This window comes from Elaeis guineensis, chromosome 1 (genome assembly GCF_000442705.2).
Source record: "Elaeis guineensis isolate ETL-2024a chromosome 1, EG11, whole genome shotgun sequence".
NCBI classification, from domain to species: Eukaryota; Viridiplantae; Streptophyta; class Magnoliopsida; order Arecales; family Arecaceae; genus Elaeis; species Elaeis guineensis.
In genome coordinates, this window is record NC_025993.2 from 117,371,756 (window position 1) to 117,393,864 (window position 22,109).

General features: G+C 34.1%; 1 pseudogene; it reads right to left on the reverse strand.

The window, feature by feature from the left end:
• Positions 1-1,304: 1,304 nt before the first annotated feature.
• Positions 1,305-21,869, reverse strand: LOC140856533 (uncharacterized; annotated as a pseudogene).
• Positions 21,870-22,109: the final 240 nt, after the last annotated feature.

Here is a 22,109-nt window from a genome sequence, read left to right on the forward strand (position 1 = left end):
GCTCTTAAGCCTTGTTTAGCATTAATATAGGTAACAGAGCTTTTGCTAGTGGAGCTTTAGTAAAAAATGTTTGTTATTCAGTAGATATATTTTTGAAGTGTCATGGAACTTTAATATTCATATTTAGTATCACGAAACGATAATAAAGATATTACATAATACATCTAATTATTTAACTATTTGTGCTATCAAGAATCATTATTATACAATAAGCTTAATTTATAAATTAATTATTTAATATTTAATCTAAATAATATAATAAATAATAAAATTTTAAATTTATTATACAAATTAAAAAATAATTATTATATTATCATGATATAATTATTGTACTATTATAACAATGATGATGATGATAGTATAATATTATTATAATATAACATAATTTTATAATATTATTATATTATGATAATTTTGCACTATGAAAACTAATATTATAGAGTATTATTAACTTACACATTATTTTTAAATTATTGTTTTAAGAAAAATTTCGTACACATCTCAAGCAGAGCGTTTGCCTCAAAACTCGAAATTGATTTTTTTTTTTTTTTTTTTTTTTTGTAGTAGAACTTTTTTAGCTTTTAAAGGTGTTACAAAGTTGTTTTAGAATTTTTATTGAAAACTTCAAAATCACCCAAAAGAACTTATGTCCCTGCAAGAAGTGCTCTTTAGCCCTCTAAAAGCAAACGGCAGAAGGGACTGGCCTTTCGTATCGGGATGGGATTCACTTATTTTAACTCGTGACAAAAAATTTTCAAATTATCCGCTGCCCACTGCTCGATTTTTTTTTTTTTTCCCCCAAAAGTAAAATTACATTCTCAAATTCTGCCATGCATGCATCACAACCAGCTCCTTATTTCCCATCATAAACCCCAATCCTATAGAAGTATGCTCCTGTGGCCTCCAAAAATTTCCCACTGTGAGCTCAAACATGTGGTCCACTCATCTGTCACCGTGGCAATTACACCCAACTTAATAGTGATATTTTTGAAGAGCCAACTAGAAAAAAGCGTATTTTAAATTTAAAGGTGCACGTGATATGGAGAAAGTCATAATCTATACTTCACTGCGTTTGTTCTAGCATTTGGCTGAGAATGATACATTTTGCTTAATGTGATAAGATTGGGTTGAGTCATTAAGATTGAGCTTGGTATTTATTATTGATATTTATGTCACCTCAAGGACATTGAGAAGCAAAATCCAACAACAGCCAAACTACCTTGCATGGATCAATTGTCCCATCTTATCAAGTTTAAAAAAAAAAAAAAAAAAAAAAAAATCTCATGGTAGAATATCGGTACGCTTCAAGTTACCTCATCTGAGGTCCACAGTCTAAGTAGCTCTGTTTCAATTTGATGCTCGTTGTTCACAGTTGGAGTTTCTGACCGTCCCCAGCATTGTGGTGGACGAGATGGAACACTAAAAAGACACAAAGAAAGCAACCATGCATAACTTTGCCAAATAGAATTTACAAATATGCTCGACTTCATGAAAAATATTAAGCATACTCTTGAAAATAAGATCAATGATGTCAGTGGATCTAATTCTTTCTTGAGGTGCTTGCTTTCCCGCAAACTTTCCTTTGGGAAGTGATGCTTTTAATATCTGGCATGTGGTGAATGAATGAGATTGAGAAGATTCCTGATGTAGGTTCCATAAGTTGGAAAAAATAACAGAGTTGACCTCCACATTCAGTATTTGTTAGAATTAGACAAGCCCGATTATAGCATACATGTAAATCAAAATCTAGGACAATATGGTATAAATTAGTTTTTCCCCATCTCTGTAAAAAAGAGAAGAATTTACAACCATGAAATCTGAAAATTTTTTCATACTAATTTTAAGCATAATGTGATGAAGATGTCTCCTCTCCAAAATTGTATCTATGCGAACAATTCTTCGTATGCAGAAAACTAATGGCTAATGAACTAAAAACAAAATATATGGAGTCTTCAAAATCTTTTCCCAAATGGTCTTCTTCAATGTCAAAACTGATACAAGCTACGCTGCTAGATTGCTACTGAACGGACACTTTGATGTAGGAACCACAAGTATAAACCACAACGATCTTTCAGTCACCAAGATCTTCTCTTCGCTGGACATCTGAGGCACGGATAATTGCAGATTCAGCCAAAGGTCCAAGTACTGGTAGCAAGTTTAGATGCAGGTTGGCTTCTCTCTTCAGTGAAAAAATTTGATAAATTTTTATGGAGCCGCATTGCAGATCGACAGGAATAATTGGCACCTGATATACATGTAATAGTATAAACATGGTTTCATCATTAATTTCATGAGATCCAAGAAGACAATGCCATTCCACAGGCTATGCAAGAGCACTGAAGGAAGTAGTTCTGGGATCTTGCAAGCACAACTCTCATTACCACCCCGAGAAACACAAGCAGCAACAACCTCCGTGCATTGAAGTGGGTTAGTGCAAAAGCAACCGCACGCACAACAATAGCCCACCAGAGGGGCATGTACCTGTCAGTGAGGGGAGAAGAAAGTCACACACTGAGACCACCACCACACACAGAGCCATGGCCACAGGATCATGAGCCACAATCGACTGCTCCACAGATGGAGATCCCCACAGGTGGGTTAGGGAGAACTGGAACCAGGCTGATATTGATCTGAGATAGGAGATTGACCAATGGAAAAAGCAGGCAACCCAGCCCTACATCAAAGTGGTAGTTCCCTTTGAGGCTGAAAGGAAACCAACCAGATGAAAGGGGATGGAATCTAGCGAGGCATCAGTGAACGATCGCAATCCAGTCCCAGCACGTTGGTAAGGAGGCTGTATAGGGCCTGACCTCTCTGAGCAAAATATTCCTTTCTGAAAGCAGTGGCATGAGCCAAAAATGGAATTATCCAAGATCCAAAAAACCAATAGGATGCACTGCATAGGAGCACGACCTGCACAGTCATTACATATATGGTTCAATTTCGTTTTTAGAACATATCTGTAATACCAAGAGTTTGGTTATAAAAACATTCTTTAGGCAAAAGATGACTGATATCAACCAGCCGAAATAGAGACATATTTAAGGGGGAAGGGAAACATGGCTTCAAGAAGACAGAACACAATTTGAAAAAGGTAACTAGAGCCCTGACTAGACAATTCAGGCATTATAAATTCCCAAGACCCATTCGATATTGTACATGGCCATGTTCACTGGTTGGATGGAAGAACAGGAACAAGAGTTGGAGGGAGGGAGTGTCATGCCTCAAATCTGGACATAACATGATCAAGTTATTGAGGAGTATTTTATCGATAACATGAAGTCTAACGATTATGATCAGCTAAAAGTATCATAAATAATATATAAAAAAGATTCAATTCTATTATCATCGAATAATAGAACTAAGATTAGTTCAAGCATCTAAATCCAAAATCAAATACTTAATTCATATTTCAAAATTCATAAATAGTCAAATACAAATCTATGATTACTCAATAGACGAAGTTCAGCTACAAAATTTTCAAACTTCCTACGCAGATCCCTAACTTGGATCCTTCGTCGGTCCTAATCTAATTTCTTTGTAAAAGAAAAAAAAAAAAGATATAAGCTACATTAGCTTAATAAGTAGAACTACGCTTTTTACTGGATCAAGCATAAATTTTTTCATGATAATATAATATTTAAAAAATAATAGATATCACAAAAATTAAGTATTTCATAGAGCATATATTAAAATAAGTCATAAAGATAATTATACATGCATAAATTCATGAACATTTTGTAAATATGATTCATAAATTATTCTTATCAGGTATTCATATCATGTTTTAAAATAGTACTTACAGATATTCGTGCTATGGTCATTTTGTACCTGTGACAGAGTCATATTTTTTAATCGATAGAATTCTTATTCTGTATGCCAATTTTATACCCATTGGTGGGGCCATATTTCTTGTGGATGCTAGCTCTAGATGTTGATCTTTCCAATTTTAGGGATTCATTCATAGCTATCTAAAAGCTTTTGAAATCTTTATATCTTTTTTTAAAAACATACATATATATAGATGAAAAATAATAAAATTTATAATTCATAAATGTGCTATTTTCATAAAATATATTATGAAATAAAAAATCATAATAAAACATACTTTTTCATATCTCATATCCTGATCCATATTTTATAAAAAAATATATTTTATCGATAATGGATTATATGCAAGAAAAATATAATAATTTAAAAATAAATGAGAGCATAAGATCTAGTTACCTCGTTCGTCCTAGATCTTCAGTTTGTTAGGAGAATCAGCTAATCCTATTAAAATATTAAAAATATAATTAATTTTTTATTTGATAAATTTATAGAATTAAATCATAAGAAAAGAGGATTGTTGATCAGAAAGTCGGTCCAACAAGATGTCTAGGCACCGAGATAATTCAGAGTCTCTTAGCTGAGGATCAGATCTAGGTGACTCGATCAAGGAATCATAAAGTATGGATTGGATCAAAGCCAAGATCGATCAACATAGTTCATCAAAAGTAGATTTCAAAGATACTAGACATGTCCTGCATGATTTTGATATATGACATGAATATTAAAGTAGTTTTAGATCATTTTGCTGGAGTCAACATAGATCCCTAAAAGAGAAAGATATAGCCTGATCTGTAATTCTAGATCTCCTTAGAGAGAAATTGAATGAAGAGAGAGAAAGGAGAGAGCGAAAGTGAAGAGAAATCTTCGTATCCCTCACAAGAGAAATTCATGATCAATATCTTTTGGGGTCATGTCAGGTTGATTCAATGGGGATTAAGAGTGATCGAATCCTATGAACATCTGGCAAAGGCTAGGCAAGGATCCGATCTACTGCATAGATATCAAAGCAATTCTGGATCTTTTTGAAAAGATTATCTTTGGTTCATACCAGGGTCCGTGGATCAGATAGATAGAGAAAGAGAGTGTAGAGAGAGAAATCTTAGAGACAAGAGAGAGAACAAGAGAGAGAATTTTTCTATCTCTCTCTTTCTATTTTTTCTTTTCTTTCTTTCCTATTCTTTTTCCTTTTCTTTTCTTTCTTTTTTTTTTTTCTTTCTTTTTCTTCTTCTTCTCTTTCTTTTGTTTTCTTCTTTCTTCTCTGAAATAGGAGAAAGGACGATGGCTTAGGCTGAGAGTCCGACCGGGACACAGGTAGCAGTGGTGGTGGAGCAAGGGATGGCCACTGGCAAGTGGCCGATCAACAAAAAAAATAATAAAAATCTTAGAAAAATAGGGGACCCATCCCTTTTCTTTTATTTTTTTGATCATCGATCGATCACCGACAGCCAAAATCTTTGAGGAAGGTAGCAAGTAGGTGGGTGTTATGACCCAGAGGTGTGGCACCATGGGTAGCAGCATCAGTGGCCAAAAAAAAAGAAGAAAGAGCTCGACCAGATGAAAAAAAATAGGATCTTCTCTTAAATGACTTTTTTGGCGAGTCTGACGGCCGGTGGCCATGCACGATGACTTGGGAAGAAGGGGAAGAAAGAGAGGAAGAGGATCAGGCTTACCTCAGGCTCTGATGACTTCTCCAGTGAGGATTTTAGGTGAGCATGATGAGGGTATTTTGCGACTTCAATGGGAGAAATTAAGGAGAAAGAAGAGGAAGGAAGATCGGTTTCACCGTGGCTTGCTTAGGAGGGGCCAAGGAGAGGAAGTTTTATTTGCAACTTCAATGGGAGAAATTAAGGAGAAAGAAGAGGAAGGAAGATCGGTTTCACCGTGGCTTGCTTAGGAGGGGCCAGGGAGAGGAAGTTTTATAGAGTAGAGGGGAGGCTGAATCCTCTTCGAAATCGGCTTCCTATCCGATGTATTCATGTGAAAGAAGACTCCTAGCGGGAGTCTTCAACATTTTATTTTATTTTTTGTTTGTTTTCTTTTTCATGCCCTACGATTTATGCTAGAGGAAAAATTTTAGGTCGGGTATCATAGGGAGGGGGTGGGGGTAATAATCTCCCAATCACCTAACCACTAGTACAAGTGTGGATCTAGCATTAAAGTAGTAATCCTAACTCATTGATCCTCAAAATAGAATACGATTTAATGACCATGTATTAAGTGATTGATGGACGAGGTATATTTATATTCCTTATGCGGTAATTAAGAAGTTTTCCTTTTATCTCATGTTAAAGATGTATTTTAGATCAGTCAGGCTTAAAATTTGTTCTCCAGGTTAATGCAGTACTTTGTATTAAGCCTTCTCTCTGCCCTCTTCTTCAAGGAAGGATTGGAGGCTTGCTCCTTGGATATGCGACCCCAAATAAGTAATGAAGGCAATAATTCTTCCTACCATCATTTACCCTTTTTTGCCTTATAGCAGATTTTTATCTCATCTAAAATGACTTGGCCGGAAATTTCACACTATTTGAAAGAGCTGATATCAAGTTAACTACAACCTATAAAAAATTCTTAAATTTTAATGTAGTTCATAAAGCTGACCCATACAATTGAAGAGAAAAGGGAGACAGCAAAGAATTACCCCCCTAATTTATTTTATAATAAGAAACAGATACAGATTACGTAATATATACAAGAGGATAATGATAAAAAAGAAAGGATTAGATTTTGGAAGATGATGCCAAGCTTTCAAGTTTCTTCTAAAGGCTCTGTACCTCAGAATTAGTCTTAGATGGACAGAGAATACTCCAGCTTCTTAAAGATTGGAGGATGTTTTACAAAATAGAGTAAGTAGATCCTTTCTTGGTTAAGAAGATACATACATTTTTGTCCCTCCATATCTCCTAACAAACTACAACCATAAGCATATCCCCTACCTTATTCTCTAAATAACTTCTATTCTTCTTCCTCCAACTCGTTCAAAGGTCAAGAAATAAAGACGACCTTCCTTTTAGTCTCAAATGCAGCTTAAGAGTAGTCTATAAATTATGAGTGAATGTGTGTCTAAAGAAAAGATGAAAGATATTTCATATTTGACCCATATAGAGCACAACCATTGCTAATATTCCAACCCTTCTTAGTGAGCACCTCACATGTGTGTAGCTTATTCCTTGTTGCTAACCACAAAAAGATCTCGACCTTTTCAGGAGCACGGATCCTCCAAAGCACTTTAGCAAATGGACAGTTCAGGCCACCACAATTGAAGAATTTATAGAAAGAGCCAATGGAAACAATTCATTTTGAGTTAGTTTCCATACTGGCACATCTGCAATATGAGAAGGTCTGAGAGGGGCAAGAGAGACAGGCAAAGAAGGTAGTTGATTAGCTTGAAGTTCAGTCAATGTCCTTGCACTCTAATGCACCAATCTAACTTTCTCCAACTCCAAAATGATGCAATGGGCATATTCATCTTCATCACTTGGGAGTAAAAAGCATCAAAGTGAGAAGAAAGAGGAATCACATCCATCATACATCCTCCCGAAAGCTAATAGAATCTCCATTTCTAGCTTTGAATGCTACATAATTCCAGAAAGCTAAATTTTTTGAACACACATCCTTCCAAATGGAAGAAAATTCGATATATCTTTTTTTGACCTCATACCGAATCTCCTCCTCGAGTAGTAAGTGCATAAATCTGTTGCCACTAGGGTTGGGGACCCTTGTAGAAACTTCTAAGGCCATTTTGCCAAGAGAGATTGGTTCATCTAAGTCAGGTTCATCACTCCCAAACCTCCTCGTTCCTTAGATTTATAGATAGTGTCCCAATTTGCGAGACAATAAAATCTACCCATAGTATCAGAGTCTCTCCAAAGAAATGCTTTGTGCCTCTTATCCAGCCTATTGATAACCCACCTTGGTAATTTAAAAATAGACATGTAATTGGAAGGAAGCATAGATAGTACTGAGTTGAGTAGAATTAGTCTTCCATCCCATAAAAGCAACCTTCCTTTCCAAGAAGCTAGTCTTAAGCTCATCTTATCAATCAAAGACATCCAACAATATTTAGGCAATTTCTTAAGATGAAGAGACAAGCCCAGGTATTGAAAGGGGAGAGAATCCTGCTTACAGTTCATCCAAGATGCAAATTGAGTAGACTCATTCTCTGTCATATTTAAATAGATGACCAAACTTTTATGAAAGTTTATCCTTAGACCAAATGCACCTTCAAATGCTAATAAAATTGATTTGGAAGCCAATACATTATCTTCTTGCCAACATAAAATAATAGAATATCATCAGCAAACTGTATGCTCAAAATATCACTAAACTTCTTCTGATGCTCAATACCTTTGACCAAACCTAAAGTGCCAGCTCGCTTGAGAAGCTGTGAGAGAACGTCCACTACCAATATGAACAAAGAGGGAGCCAGAGGATCTCCTTACCTCAAACCCTGTTACACTTCACCCATTACTAGCTGCCCATTTAGCAAGATAGCTATTGAAGCTAAAGAAAGCAAGCTATGAATCCATCCAAACCATTTGCAAGGAAATCTTCTAGCACGGAGTATCTCAAACAAAAAATCCCAATTCAATCTACAAATACCTTTTCAAAATCCAATTTACAAAGCTGACCCATACAAATGGGATGAAATTTTTGTTTAAACCTAAGACTATGACTTGAATCCCTAATACGCTAATGGTTGTCCAACAATATTTAGGCAATTTGCGATAGACTTGTACTATCATACAAGCCTCAGGACATATTCTTAGAGTTTCTTGAAACTCATTAGACCTTTTTAAGGGAAAATGAAGCTTCCCCCTAGTTTGTCCAAGTCACACTTTGACCCCTCTGCTTTATAAAGTCTTAGATTTGCTAAATTATGTTATTGTCCTAAATTGGCCCTTCCTTCCATTCTAAGCACCAAGCATCAATCGAGTTTGAGTAAAAAGCTCACATGGCCATCATGCAAGTGTCTAAAATCTCTAAAATATCTAAAATGCCTCTTTGAAATTCTTAACATCTCTACAATTAACAAATCTTCACTTGGTACATGCCCCTGATCCTCTTCTCTTATTTGATGAGAAGAAAGACACTTTCTTTATCATCACCATCTCCGCCACCATTATTGTCATCCTCATTACTACCATACTCAGCACCACTTAACTCTTCTACAAGATCAAGAATGTTGACCTAATCAAGCGTTGGAAGCTGAAGTCAGTTCCCACTGCTTCTTCTACAAGGAATTAAAGATCACCTCCAAGGGGTTCCAGGACTACAAGCTCCTTAGTTTTGGTAACTTTACCAAGGCTACAAGGGACCCTCTTGAAATCCCTATCCAAGATAGCAATGAAGCGAGTCTCCCATAAGTCGAGGTGGGGGATTCGAGAATTTATGGTGGAGATCATTAGCTTTGGGCAGCTCCACCATTAAAATCTAGTGCAGCTCCAAGGCAAAGCTTAAAGAGCAACTCCTTCATCCAAATCATCTGCCGCCATTACTATGATGTGGGCCTTGAAACACCAGGAACCCTCCACCACAACCACCCTCCTTGTACCACTTCCACCCCATTGTCATGAAGGCTGAGCTTATGTCTAAGATTATAGAGAAGAAGATCAAGGCCATGGTGATGGTGACTTCTCATTTTTGCTCCTCTGATAAGGACAAAGGTGAAGAGGTTAGGCTAAAAGATGACAATCACCATGAGGATGGAGATCCCTATATCCATGATCGCTCCCTACCAAGATTATTAGCCCCTCAAAACCTTTTTCAGGAAATCCTCTCTACTTCTCTATGTTAACATCTGCTTTCCCTTTTCTTGCTTCCTGATTCTCATGTTTTTGCTGTTGTTCTTGCATTTTTCCCTCACTTTTTTGATTGGTTTTGGTGTTTTTTACATATATCATGATGATGGTGGTCACGATGTGATGACGAGAGTGATGATGGTGGTCACGGTGGTGGCGACAATGGTGGTGGTCATGATGTAAATTTTGATGAGGGTTGCCGAAGAGTGTGAAGCAAGGGCTAGATGAGGAGATGAACATTAGCAATTGCAAGTGACATGGTGGTGAATATTGGGCTCATCCTCAAAAATTGAGAAGAAGGAAATGTATGTTGAAGCTTTTTGGAAAAATAATTAGGGAATTTTGGTCACTTGAGTATGGCTGTCAATGTTGTTGGTAGTTAAATAGATGGAAGGCTCGATGTAATACCCTAGTCCCATGGCACAAATTTTAAAGAAGGCCAAAAAAAAAAAAAAGAAAAAGCCAGCACATGCAACACACTTACTGAAATATGTTGGGAGTTGGGAAATTGGTGGAAGAACTCCCGAAGGAGTTCTTCCTCGATTGGAAGTCCTAATCCCTCAAAATTATGTGGAAATGAACTCTAAAAGCTCCCCTCAAAGATCTATTTAAAGGCCTCAACCCCATCGAGCCCCATCAGTAATTATCATTGGAGAAGCCATCATTTCTTCTTCTTCTTCTTCGGATGCTGTTCATCATGTGCCACCGAATTCCCACCCAAATGTCACTAGAAAAGCTAGGTAAGGGCCAGCAATCCTTGATTGACCCTTCTCCCTTTCTTCTTTGGTTATTAAGTCATGGATTCCGGCTAGCTATCATCAGATTATCTTTGAGAAACAAACTTATGAATTTTCCTATGTTTGTTTTTATTTTTTTCGCCATTGTTGTCATCATCGGTCACTAGACCAAGGCCTTTGGTCGCACCTCCATGGTCTACCCTTCCGACCATGGGCACCATCAATCGGGAGACTCCTTTGTGTCGGGAACTAAGGGAATAAAGGATCCCTGTTCTGTGAAAGAAAGAAAAAAAAGAGAAAAATAAAAGAAAAAAAAAAAGGAAAAAAAAAAAAAAAAAGAAAAAAGAAAAGAAAAGAGAATTTCTCTCTCTTCCTTCTCTCCCTCACATGCATCCCACTATTTTCTCTCTCTAAAAGTTTTACTTTTCTCTCTACTTTCTCTCTCTATATTGATCTCTCTGTCAAGAATTTTCTCTCTTAAGATTGATCAAGTAAAGGCTTTCTTTCAATGATTCTGATCTGATCTTAGCAAAGAGGATCCTGATATGCAGTCACGGGACAGTATGCTGGTACCTACTTTGGCAAGATTCGGATATCATTAGATTTGATTATTTATGATTTTTATTTAACCATTCGTACATTAATCCAATTGTGATTAGCTTAATTTTTTTGATTAGATCAATCAGATTGTTCGATAGTGTCATCTAATTAGTGCTGTTCTATCTTTTAATTTTTCTCTCCTTTGATGTTCTCTCTCTATATGATTTATGATCCCAATGAATTCGACCTATTGTTTCGAATCAAAGTTGATTCTAGTAGGAGTTTTAAACTATTTTATCAGTCAGACAATATATCCACATCATCAAATCTTTGTTGAGCATCATGAGATCTGATCCTTATTGATTCTATTAAATCATTATATTTTTAAGTGATCCTGATTTGATGAAGCTACTTGCTCAAATTGATTCTGATTGAAATTGGTATGCCGACATCCACTTTGACTCTTATCGGGTACTAATAGATTTGATCATCATTGATCTTTTTTGAATTATCTGTATCCTAGTCTAATCATGATTTGATAAAATTATCTTGATTGGACCAATCAGGATGTTGAATGCTACTGCTTTGGCCAGCCTTGTAAGAATATTGGAACTTAGGATTTTTATTAGTGGCTTAAGACTGATATAAGAAATATTTTAAATAATAGATTCTGAAGGATATTCTTAGGATTGATTGAATCCATTCATTCAGTATTCTGTAGAAGTAATGAACCATCTTTTCGAGATATTTAATAATTTATTTTGAAAGTAAATAATTAATCTTTGAATTATGTAAGATCTATGAAACTTTTTTTTGAATGAAAAATGATTTATGAATACTATAGTTTATTAATTTTTATGGAATATGCATATATTCAGTGAAATTATGATATCCATATGTTATGTTGCAAAAGTACTTTGATACGGACTGAATTTTATGCTCTCAACCTATGTTCTGAACCCTGTCAATGGGGGTTATGTGTTGGTTTTGATCCTACCAATGGAGGTTTTGCATTGGTTTTTGACCCTAAGAATGGGGGTTATTATTGATTTTTGATCCTATCAATGGGGTGGTGCATTGATTATTGACCTTGCCAATGGAGTTATATGTTGGCACTCTGATTAAGCTCATATTTTTGTTCTAACTTTACTATAGAGATAAGTGCGGTCATAGTAAAGTTTGTTGAGTTATATATATTTTTTTTAAATTAGATTTATATTGTATATGTATATGAGTATTTAAAAATATTTGATATGCATAATTTAGTATGGAAATGTTCTAATATTTATTTTTGATATTTATTTTCAAACATCATATCTTATAAATATATCTACAATGTTAGTCAAATATTTATTACTTATAGGTTATCGAGTTTATTATCTCTCCTTTCTTTTCAGATTTTATATTCTTAATTATAGATGTGGATACGAGAGTGAGTTAGAAGTGAGAGTTGACACCATAGATTTAAAATTATATTTTACAGGATTATTATTAGAGTTTAATTGATGTAGATTTTTAAATATTATTGAGATTTTGTGAGAGATTAAAGATGATTTTAATTAGTTAAATTTAGTTTAATTTATTATGAATTTTACTGTGATGTATTGATATCATTTTTATAATGACTTGCATGCAGGTGGAGAGAGTTCTTCGTAAGTATGCGACGGTTGCCGCGATTTGGACTCATATTTGGGGTTGGAGGCATAACAATTAATATGGTATCAAAATATAAATGGATAAAGTATGACACATAGAATCAGATATAAGATGAGTATAGGTAGGTAGATACTAGAGACATTGGAATATAGATCTATGAAGATTGCAGTATAAGTTATCTTTATAATTTTTTTTGATTAAATCTTATGAATATATATGAAAAGATTTTAAAAGAATTATGATTCATAAAATTTGATATATGATGGATAATTTATGATTATGTTATGATTAATTGGATTTTGATCTAAAGTGATTGCAAAAGATTGATCATGAAATTTTATTGTGCATTGTGATTATTAATTTGGTCATCAATAGTTTGAGTGAATTGCAAGCTCAAATTAATATGAGAGAATACTATGATATTACTCTTGATTTTAAAATTAATTATTTAGTAGTAAGATAAAGATTCATTCACAAAATATTGTTTAAGATTGAACTAAGAAGATTTTTTATGATATTTGATTGGAATATTCTTTGAGATTTGTATTGAAATGTGGGTCATGTATGAAACTTGTATGTAGAAACAAACATACAGTTGTGGATATTGCAAAGAAGTTTATTTATTATTGAAAAATTGATTATAAGATTGTAGAATATTTATCTGGTGAAATCTTTAATTATCATTTTTAGATCCAAATGATAGATCTTATTTATGTCTATTGAAGACTATATGGTATATATATGAAACTTCAATTCAAAAATTATGTATCAAAGTTGATGGAGGGATCTTCTACCATTATTGTTAAGGTTGCTAACGAAATCCTGATTGCTATTTTGGGTGATCAAGATAAAAGTATTCTATTTGTATCTATTCGAGAATTTAGGACACATATGAAGTTATAATTTAAAACTTTCGATTTATGAATTGTCTAGATTCTTTTGCCCTTGTTATTGAGGTCCTTGATAAAATCTAATATTATATGGAGATTTAATTTTGAGAGGCTTGTATGATTGTTATAGAAAATTTTGATAGATGTCAAAGATCTCGATGGAAGAAGCTCCAGAAGATATGATGGAGTTGGTTCTATTTATATGTTTTGATTTAAATCCTAACTTGACGGAGTATTGAAGATTTTTTTTTTATTGACTTTGTTTATAGAATTTTGATATAAATTATCTAATTAAATGGATACGAGAATTAAGATTTGATTCATATTAGATTATAGTAAACCTATATGATGATTTTGAACGTGATATTGGACTCAAGGGTTAATCAAGATGGTTGTACTCCAAGCAAAATTAGGGGTGAGAATCAAACATTCATCTTTGGTTTTAATTAGAATTTAAAATTTTAGATTTTTTTCAACTATAGTATAGAGTAATGTTTTGGTCAAAATTATGTTGTAAATCTAAATTTTTTTGATGGTTTAGATCAAAGTGCATAGCGAAAGTATGATGATCTAGATTACTTTGAGCTAGTCAGTGATATTGATTCTTTAGTCAAAATTTATAATAGATGATATGGTTTGATATTTTTTATAGAAAAAAATTATTAATAATGAAAAAGATAATATTTTTAATTCTAGATTAGTTTGGATATTGATATGTGATTTTTACAAGTGGGTCTAGTATCTACCATGTTAAAGAAAGTTTTTAGCATCTTGAGTCTAGGATTAGTGGACCATCGATTTTTGATCTTGGATTTGAAAATTTAATGATAGATCTCTTTTCTCTTAGATTTAAAGTATATGTTTCTCTATTAGTTAGAAAGAATGTGAGACTGTTGTCGATTTGAGATTTCACACTTGAATGTTCATCTGCTGAGTGTTTAGTAAAATTTGTTCATGATCTTATGATAGATCAATTAAGTCAAGAGCATTAATGATTTTCGTAAGAAATTGATATCCTTATCTAGAATTGAGATACTGATTTCAATTATAAAAAATAAATGCTTTTGATCCAAATCTACTCTTGAGTATTGATCTTTTCCTTATGAAATGATTTAATGATAAAATTACATCGAGAATTAAAATAACAAAAAGTTCATGGATGAGATTTGAACTATGAATTTCAAGTAAAAAATTTTGAAGACTTGAGCAAAAAAAATTTTGAGGATGAAATTTCTTTTTAGAAGGAGAGAATATAATACCCTAGTCCCATGGCACAAATTTTAAAGAAGGCTAAAAAAAGAATAAGCTAGCACATGCATTGCACGTGCTAGAAATACGTTGGGAGTTTGGAAATTGGTAAAAGAACTCCTGAAGGAGTTCTTTGGTCGGAAGTCCAATCCACTCGAAAATCAAGTGAAAATTAAACTCTAAAACCTCTTCTTAAGAATCTATTTAAAAGGCCTCAACTCCATCGAGCCCCGTCAGTAATCATTTCCAGAGAAGCCATCATTTCTTGTTCTTCTTCTTCGGATGTCCTTCACCATGTGCCATCGGATTCCAGCCCAATGTCATTGGAAAAGCTAGGTAAGGGCCAGCAATCCTCGATTGGCCCTTCACCCTTTCTTCCTTGGTCATTGAGTCATGGATTTTGGCTGGCTATCGACGTCGAATTTTTTTGGATGAACAAACTTCTGAATTTCTCCTATTTTTTCCATGTTTGTTTTTATTTTTTCACCGCCATCATCATCGTCGATCATCGAACCATGGGCCTTGGGTCATGCCATCGTGATTTGCCCTTTCAACCATCGGTGCCACCAGCCGGGGCACTCCCTTGTGTCGGGAACTAAGGGGATCAAAGGATCCCCTGCTCCATGGAAGAAGAAGGAGAAAAAAAAAGAGAGAAAAAAAGAAAATAAAAAAAAAATGAAGAGAGAGTTTCTCTTTCTTCCCTCTCTCCCTTCTCTCACTTCACGTGCATCCCCATTATTTTCTCTCTCTTTATTTTCTCTCTTTATGATGTTCCCTCTCTAGAATTATTTCTCTCTCTATGAAGTTTTTCTCTTTAAGATTGATCGAGCAAAGAACTTTCTTTCAATGATTTTGATCTGATCTTAGCAAAGAGGATCCTAATCCGTGGTCATCGAACATCGTGCTAGCACCCACTTTAGCTAGATCCGGATATCATTAGATTTGATTATCTGTAATTTTTATTGAACCATCTATACATTAATTCAATCATGATTAGCTTAAATTTTTTTGATTAGATCGATTGGATTGTCTGACAGTGTCACCTAATTAGCACTGTTTCATCTTATTAATTTCTCTCTCCTTTGATATTTTCTCGTTATATGATTTATGATCTCAATAAATCCAACCTATTATTTTGAATCAAAGTTGATTTTAGTAGAGAGTTTTGAACTGCTTTGTCAATTGGATAGCATATCCACATCATACAAGCCTTTGTTGAGCATTGCGAGATCTGGTTCTTGTTGATTCTATTAAATCATTATATTTTTAAGTGGCCTTTATTTGATGAAGCTACTTGCTCAAATTGATCCCTCACTACAATTGGTGTGCCGATTTCTACTTTGACTCTTGTCGGGCACTAATAAATTTGATTACTGTTGATCTCTGTTGAATCATTTATACTTAGTCTAATTGTGATCTGATAAAATTGCTTTGATTGGACTAATCGAGATGTTGGATGCTATTACTTTTGTCAATCTTGTGAGAGTGTCAGAACTTAAGATTTTTATTAGTGGCTTAAGACTGATATAAGAATATTTTTTGAATAATAGGTTCTGAAGGATATTCTCAGGATTGATTGAATTCACTCATTTAGTATTCTGCAGAGATAAGTAATGAACTATCTTCTCGAGATATTTCATAATTTATTTTGAAAATAAATAATTAGTCTTTGAATTATGTAAGATTTATAAAATTATGTTTTGAACATAAAGTAATTTTTAGAATACTGTGATTTATTGATTTATTATGAAATATGCATATGTTCAATGAAATTATGATATCTATATATTATATTGCAAAAGTATTTTGATGCGGATCAGATTTTATGCTCTCAGCCTAACTATGTTTTGAACCCTGCTAATGAGGGTTATACGTTGATTTTTTATCCTGCCAACGGGGTTATGCATTAGTTTTTTACCCTACCAATGGGGGTGGTGCATTAATTTTAGAACTGCCAATTGGGGTTGTAAGTTGGCACTCTGATTAAGCTCACTATTTTTGTTCTAACTATACGACAGGGATAAGTATGGTTATAGTCAAAGTCTATTAAGTTATATATGTTTTGTTTCAAATTAGATTTATGATTATATATATATATGAGTATTTGAAAGGATTTGATATGCATAATTTAGCATGAAATATGTTCTTATGTTTATTTTTGATATTTATTTTCGAACATCATATCCTATCAATATATCTAGAATATTTAGTTGAGATATTTATTACTTAATGGGCTATCGAGCTCTTTATCTCTCTTTTCTTCTTAGATTTTAGATTTTTAATTATAGATGTGGGTATCACTTTGGAAGTGAGTTAGAAACGAGAGTCGACAATATAGATTTATCATTATGTTTTATAGAATTATTTTTAGAGGTTTAATTGATGTAAGATTTTTAAAATATTACTAAAATTTTATGAGAGATTAAAGTTGATTTTAGTTAATTAAATTTGAACTTAATTTATTATGAATTCTGCTATGATGCATTGATATCATTTTTAAAATGTCTTATATGCTTGTGGAGAGAGTTTTTCATAAGTATGCGGTGCTTACCGTGATCATTGGATTCACGATCTCGGATCGGAGGCGTGACACTTGATTTGGGATAGAACATCATGGGCCACTCTGAAACTTTTTAAAGTCCCTTCTGGGGGTGGGGGAGATGGGTAGGTATAACTCGAGATAAGTATAGGGTGGCAAATTGTATTTTTTCCTTTTCCAAATAAAAACTACCCAGAGTTTTAATTAGAAGACACAGCACAAATTGGAATTAAATTTTAAAATGGTATAATGGCCCAACTAATCTAAAATAGCAAGTAATTTAGATGTATTGAGACTAAAAATACAAAGATCAAATTGTTCTTACACAATCGAACCAATTAGCAACCAGCTAATTAAGATCTACTTTCTTTTTTTTGGTTAATCTTTCTTTTTTCTGGCAATCCTTTGATTGCAACAAAACATGACCCAAGAATATGATATCCTTTAATCTTTCTTTTTTCTTTATTTTCTCTCTTTATGATGTTCCCTCTCTTGAATTATTCCTCTCTCTATGAAGTTTTTCTCTTTAAGATTGATCGAGCAAAGAACTTTCTTTCAATGATTTTGATCTGATCTTAGCAAAGAGGATCCTAATCCGTGGTCATCGAACATCGTGCTGGCACCCACTTTAGCTAGATCTGGATATCATTAGATTTAATTATCTGTAATTTTTATTGAACCATCTATACATTAATTCAATCATGATTAGCTTAAATTTTTTTGATTAGATCGATTGGATTGTCTGACGGTGTCACCTAATTAGCACTGTTTCATCTTATTAATTTCTCTCTCCTTTGATATTTTCTCATTATATGATTTATGATCTCAATAAATCCAACCTATTATTTTGAATCAAAGTTGATTTTAGTAGAGGGTTTTAAACTGCTTTGTCAACTGGATAGCATATCCACATCATCCAAGCCTTTGTTGAGCATCACGAGATCTGGTTCTTGTTGATTCTATTAAATCATTATATTTTTAAGTGGCCTTTATTTGATGAAGCTACTTGCTCAAATTGATCCCTCACTACAATTGGTGTGCCGATCTCTACTTTGACTCTTGTCGGGCATTAATAAATTTGATTACTGTTGATCTCTGTTGAATCATTTATACTTAGTCTAATTGTGATCTGATAAAATTGCTTTGATTGGACCAATTGAGATGTTGGATGCTATTACTTTTGCCAACCTTGTGAGAGTGTCGGAACTTAAGATTTTTATTAGTGGCTTAAGACTGATATAAGAGTATTTTTTGAATAATAGGTTCTGAAGGATATTCTCAGGATTGATTGAATTCACTCATTTAGTATTCTGCAGAGATAAGTAATGAATTATCTTCTCGAGATATTTCATAATTTATTTTGAAAGTAAATAATTAGTCTTTGAATTATGTAAGATTTATAAAATTATGTTTTGAACATAAAGTGATTTTTAGAATACTATGATTTATTGATTTATTATGAAATATGCATATATTCAATAAAATTATGATATCTATATATTATATTGTAAAAGTATTTTGATGCAGATCAGATTTTATGCTCTTAGCCTAACTATGTTTGAAACCCTGCTAATGAGGGTTATACATTGATTTTTGATCCAACGGGGGTTATGCATTAGTTTTTTACCCTACCAATGGGGGTGGTGCATTAATTTTAGAACTGCCAATTGGGGTTGTAAGTTGGCACTCTGATTAAGCTCACTATTTTTGTTCTAACTATATGACAGGGATAAGTATGGTTATAGTCAAAGTCTATTAAGTTATATATGTTTTGTTTCAAATTAGATTTATGATTATATATATATATATAAGTATTTAAAAGGATTTGATATGCATAATTTAGCATGAAATATGTTCTTATGTTTATTTTTGATATTTATTTTTGAACATCATATCCTATCAATATATCTAGAATATCTAGTTGAGATATTTATTACTTAATGGGCTATCGAGCTCTTTATCTCTCTTTTCTTCTTAGATTTTAGATTTTTAATTATGGATGTGGGTATCACTTTGGAAGTGAGTTAGAAGCGAGAGTCGACAATATAGACTTATCATTATGTTTTATAGAATTATTTTTAGAGGTTTAATTGATGTAAGATTTTTAAAATATTACTAAAATTTTATGAGAGATTAAAGTTGATTTTAGTTAATTAAATTTGAACTTAATTTATTATGAATTCTGCTATAATGCATTGATATCATTTTTAAAATATCTTATATGCTTGTGGAGAGAGTTTTTTATAAGTATGCGGTGCTTGCCACGATCATTGGATTCACGATCTCAGATCGGAGGTGTGACACTTGATTTGGGATAGAACATCATGGGCCACTCTGAAACTTTTTAAAGTCCCTTCTGGGGGTGGGGGAGATGGGTAGGTATGACTCGAGATAAGTATAGGGTGGCAAATTGTATTTTTCCCTTTTCCAAATAAAAACTACCCAGAGTCTTAATTAGAAGACACTGCACAAATTGGAATTAAATTTTAAAATGGTATAATGGCCCAACTAATCTAAAATAGCAAGTAATTTAGATGTATTGAGACTAAAAATACAAAGATCAAATTGTTCTTACACAATCGAACCAATTAGCAACCAGCTAATTAAGATCTACTTTCTTTTTTTTGGTTAATCTTTCTTTTTTCTGGCAATCCTTTGATTGCAACAAAACATGACCCAAGAATATGATATTAGAAACGACTTACCTAGGCAATGGTTTCTGCTGTCCATGTTACCGCACAAGGATCACCATCTAACATGAAGATTCTATGTACTAGCTGGAATAAAAATTTGGCATGTTTGTTGACCTGTGTGCATAGTAACAACAATTATAGAAACCATAACTAAATCATTTTTCAAACTAGCCCTAATTAAACCGATCTTCATGGGAATTAGTTCAATCACTAATTAATGGAACAGGTTTTCTGAGGCCAAAATATGGATTTCATGGTTGAAAAATGACCAAACTGACTAACTCAGCAGATATTCTAAGCCTTGAAGCTAACAGACTCATTTATATTAACAAAAAGTATACAATTCCTTTCATGAGTTAGTTAACATCTGATGATTCCTTACCAATCATGCAAAAGCAATTAGAGCAATTTTCTTTCAAGAAGTGGTATAGAAAAAAAGAGAAACGGGTATATGTAGAAAAAATAATCTTAACTATATGCATTTATTTTTAAATATTGTACAAAAGAGAAGATATTATTTGTTATGCTCTTTCATTATACATTTTCTCAAACTTATTAATTTGCCGAGGAGTACAAGAAAAGGATACTTTTCTAAGTTATTTCAACATCTATATCCTAATATAATCTCTAAAAAGGAAAGAAAAAGGTTACTTTGGAAGGATCAAAATATCCACCCACCTGTATACAAGTGTCTGACACATGCCCGATTTAGATACATATTTGACACGCATTCTTGGAACTAGACATGAGAGTCCATGTAAAACAATTGCTTGCAAACAAAAGCATGTGTAAGAAAACAACAACCATTTTATAGGTATAAAAATGATTTATGAATATGTCATGACTAATTTTGTTTTCAAATTTATGAAGCATCTGAAAATTTGTGAACTTCTAAATTATTCAAGTCATTGATTACTGTTACGGTGGTTACCGTAAGCACCTCGGATCAGCACTATATCATAAGAAATTTCAAGTTCTCAGATCGTCAATACGATCGCTGACCGACATATGAACTGAGTAGTCCGCCTCCATGCTGAGCTGAGGTATCCCAAGATCTAGCCTGTGTATGAGCTGCTCAACCGACTTATCTCTTCAACGTGTGCAACAGCTGTCTATCCTGAATAGATAAGATTTGGTGCAACCGTCTCTCCTGATTTTGCGGGAGCGATTGAGGGCTGAATTGTCTCATCCAGTTTGGAATGCCTAATGATTCAATAATTTTGGGATCGTGCAATCTCATAGCTAACAACCAGCTGTCCGACATTCTTCTATATAAACGGTCAGAGCTCCGAGAATCAAGGTAAGTCAAATCAAATCTCGCTCAGAGAACTTGTTGCTGCTCCTTTGTTCTCTGCTTTTCTGACTTGAACATCGGAGAGTCTTCACCGGAGTCACAACCTCCGATTTGGAGACTTATTTTGCAGGTCACTCCAGCATCAGCATCTCTGCACGAGGATTAGGTGTCCGTCTTTCGATCTCGACCGATTTTAGCAGCAATAGATAGAGGAAGGCCTACAATTGCATTCATGGCTCCAAGACAGACATCTTTCCAGCTTTCCAATGCCGCTCTTTTCCGACAGGCGGCCAGCCAAGCCGACAATCAAGTTCAGCCACTGGCATCGAAAATCCTCTGCTAGTTCAATCGATCATCCTTCCATCGATTCAACCGGTCCAATCGACACCGGTCACGACCGACCAATTCGGTCAGCTCTTCTAACAAGTTGAACATCTGACGACTGCGATCCAAATGGTTCAAACCTTTCTCACGCCCTTCCAGGTGGCGCCATAGCCTTCTCAGACTATCCTTGCATCCTCTACAGCGGTGCGTTATACAATTTTCTCGATGGTGCTATCTGTACCTTCCACAGCGGTGCCTCCACAGAATCCTGCCTTGACTGTGGCTCTATAGCCACCATCTCAACTAGAGCTGTAGGCATCTCCTCGAAGTTTGGAGAGGAGGTTGACTCATCAAAGTTGCCTCAGGACCCAACAGTCGGCTAGGTGGTGATCTTCGAGCCCACAATCGGGCCATGACTCAACCTTGGATGTTGATCTCCTCTACGTTTCGAGGCTGGTACTGTCCATGAAGTTGATTTTGAAAGGCAATTCTAGGAGCTTGACCAGCGGTTGGGCCAGAAAATAAAAAAGGCGATCAGCAATAATGGCTCCTCGGTGCT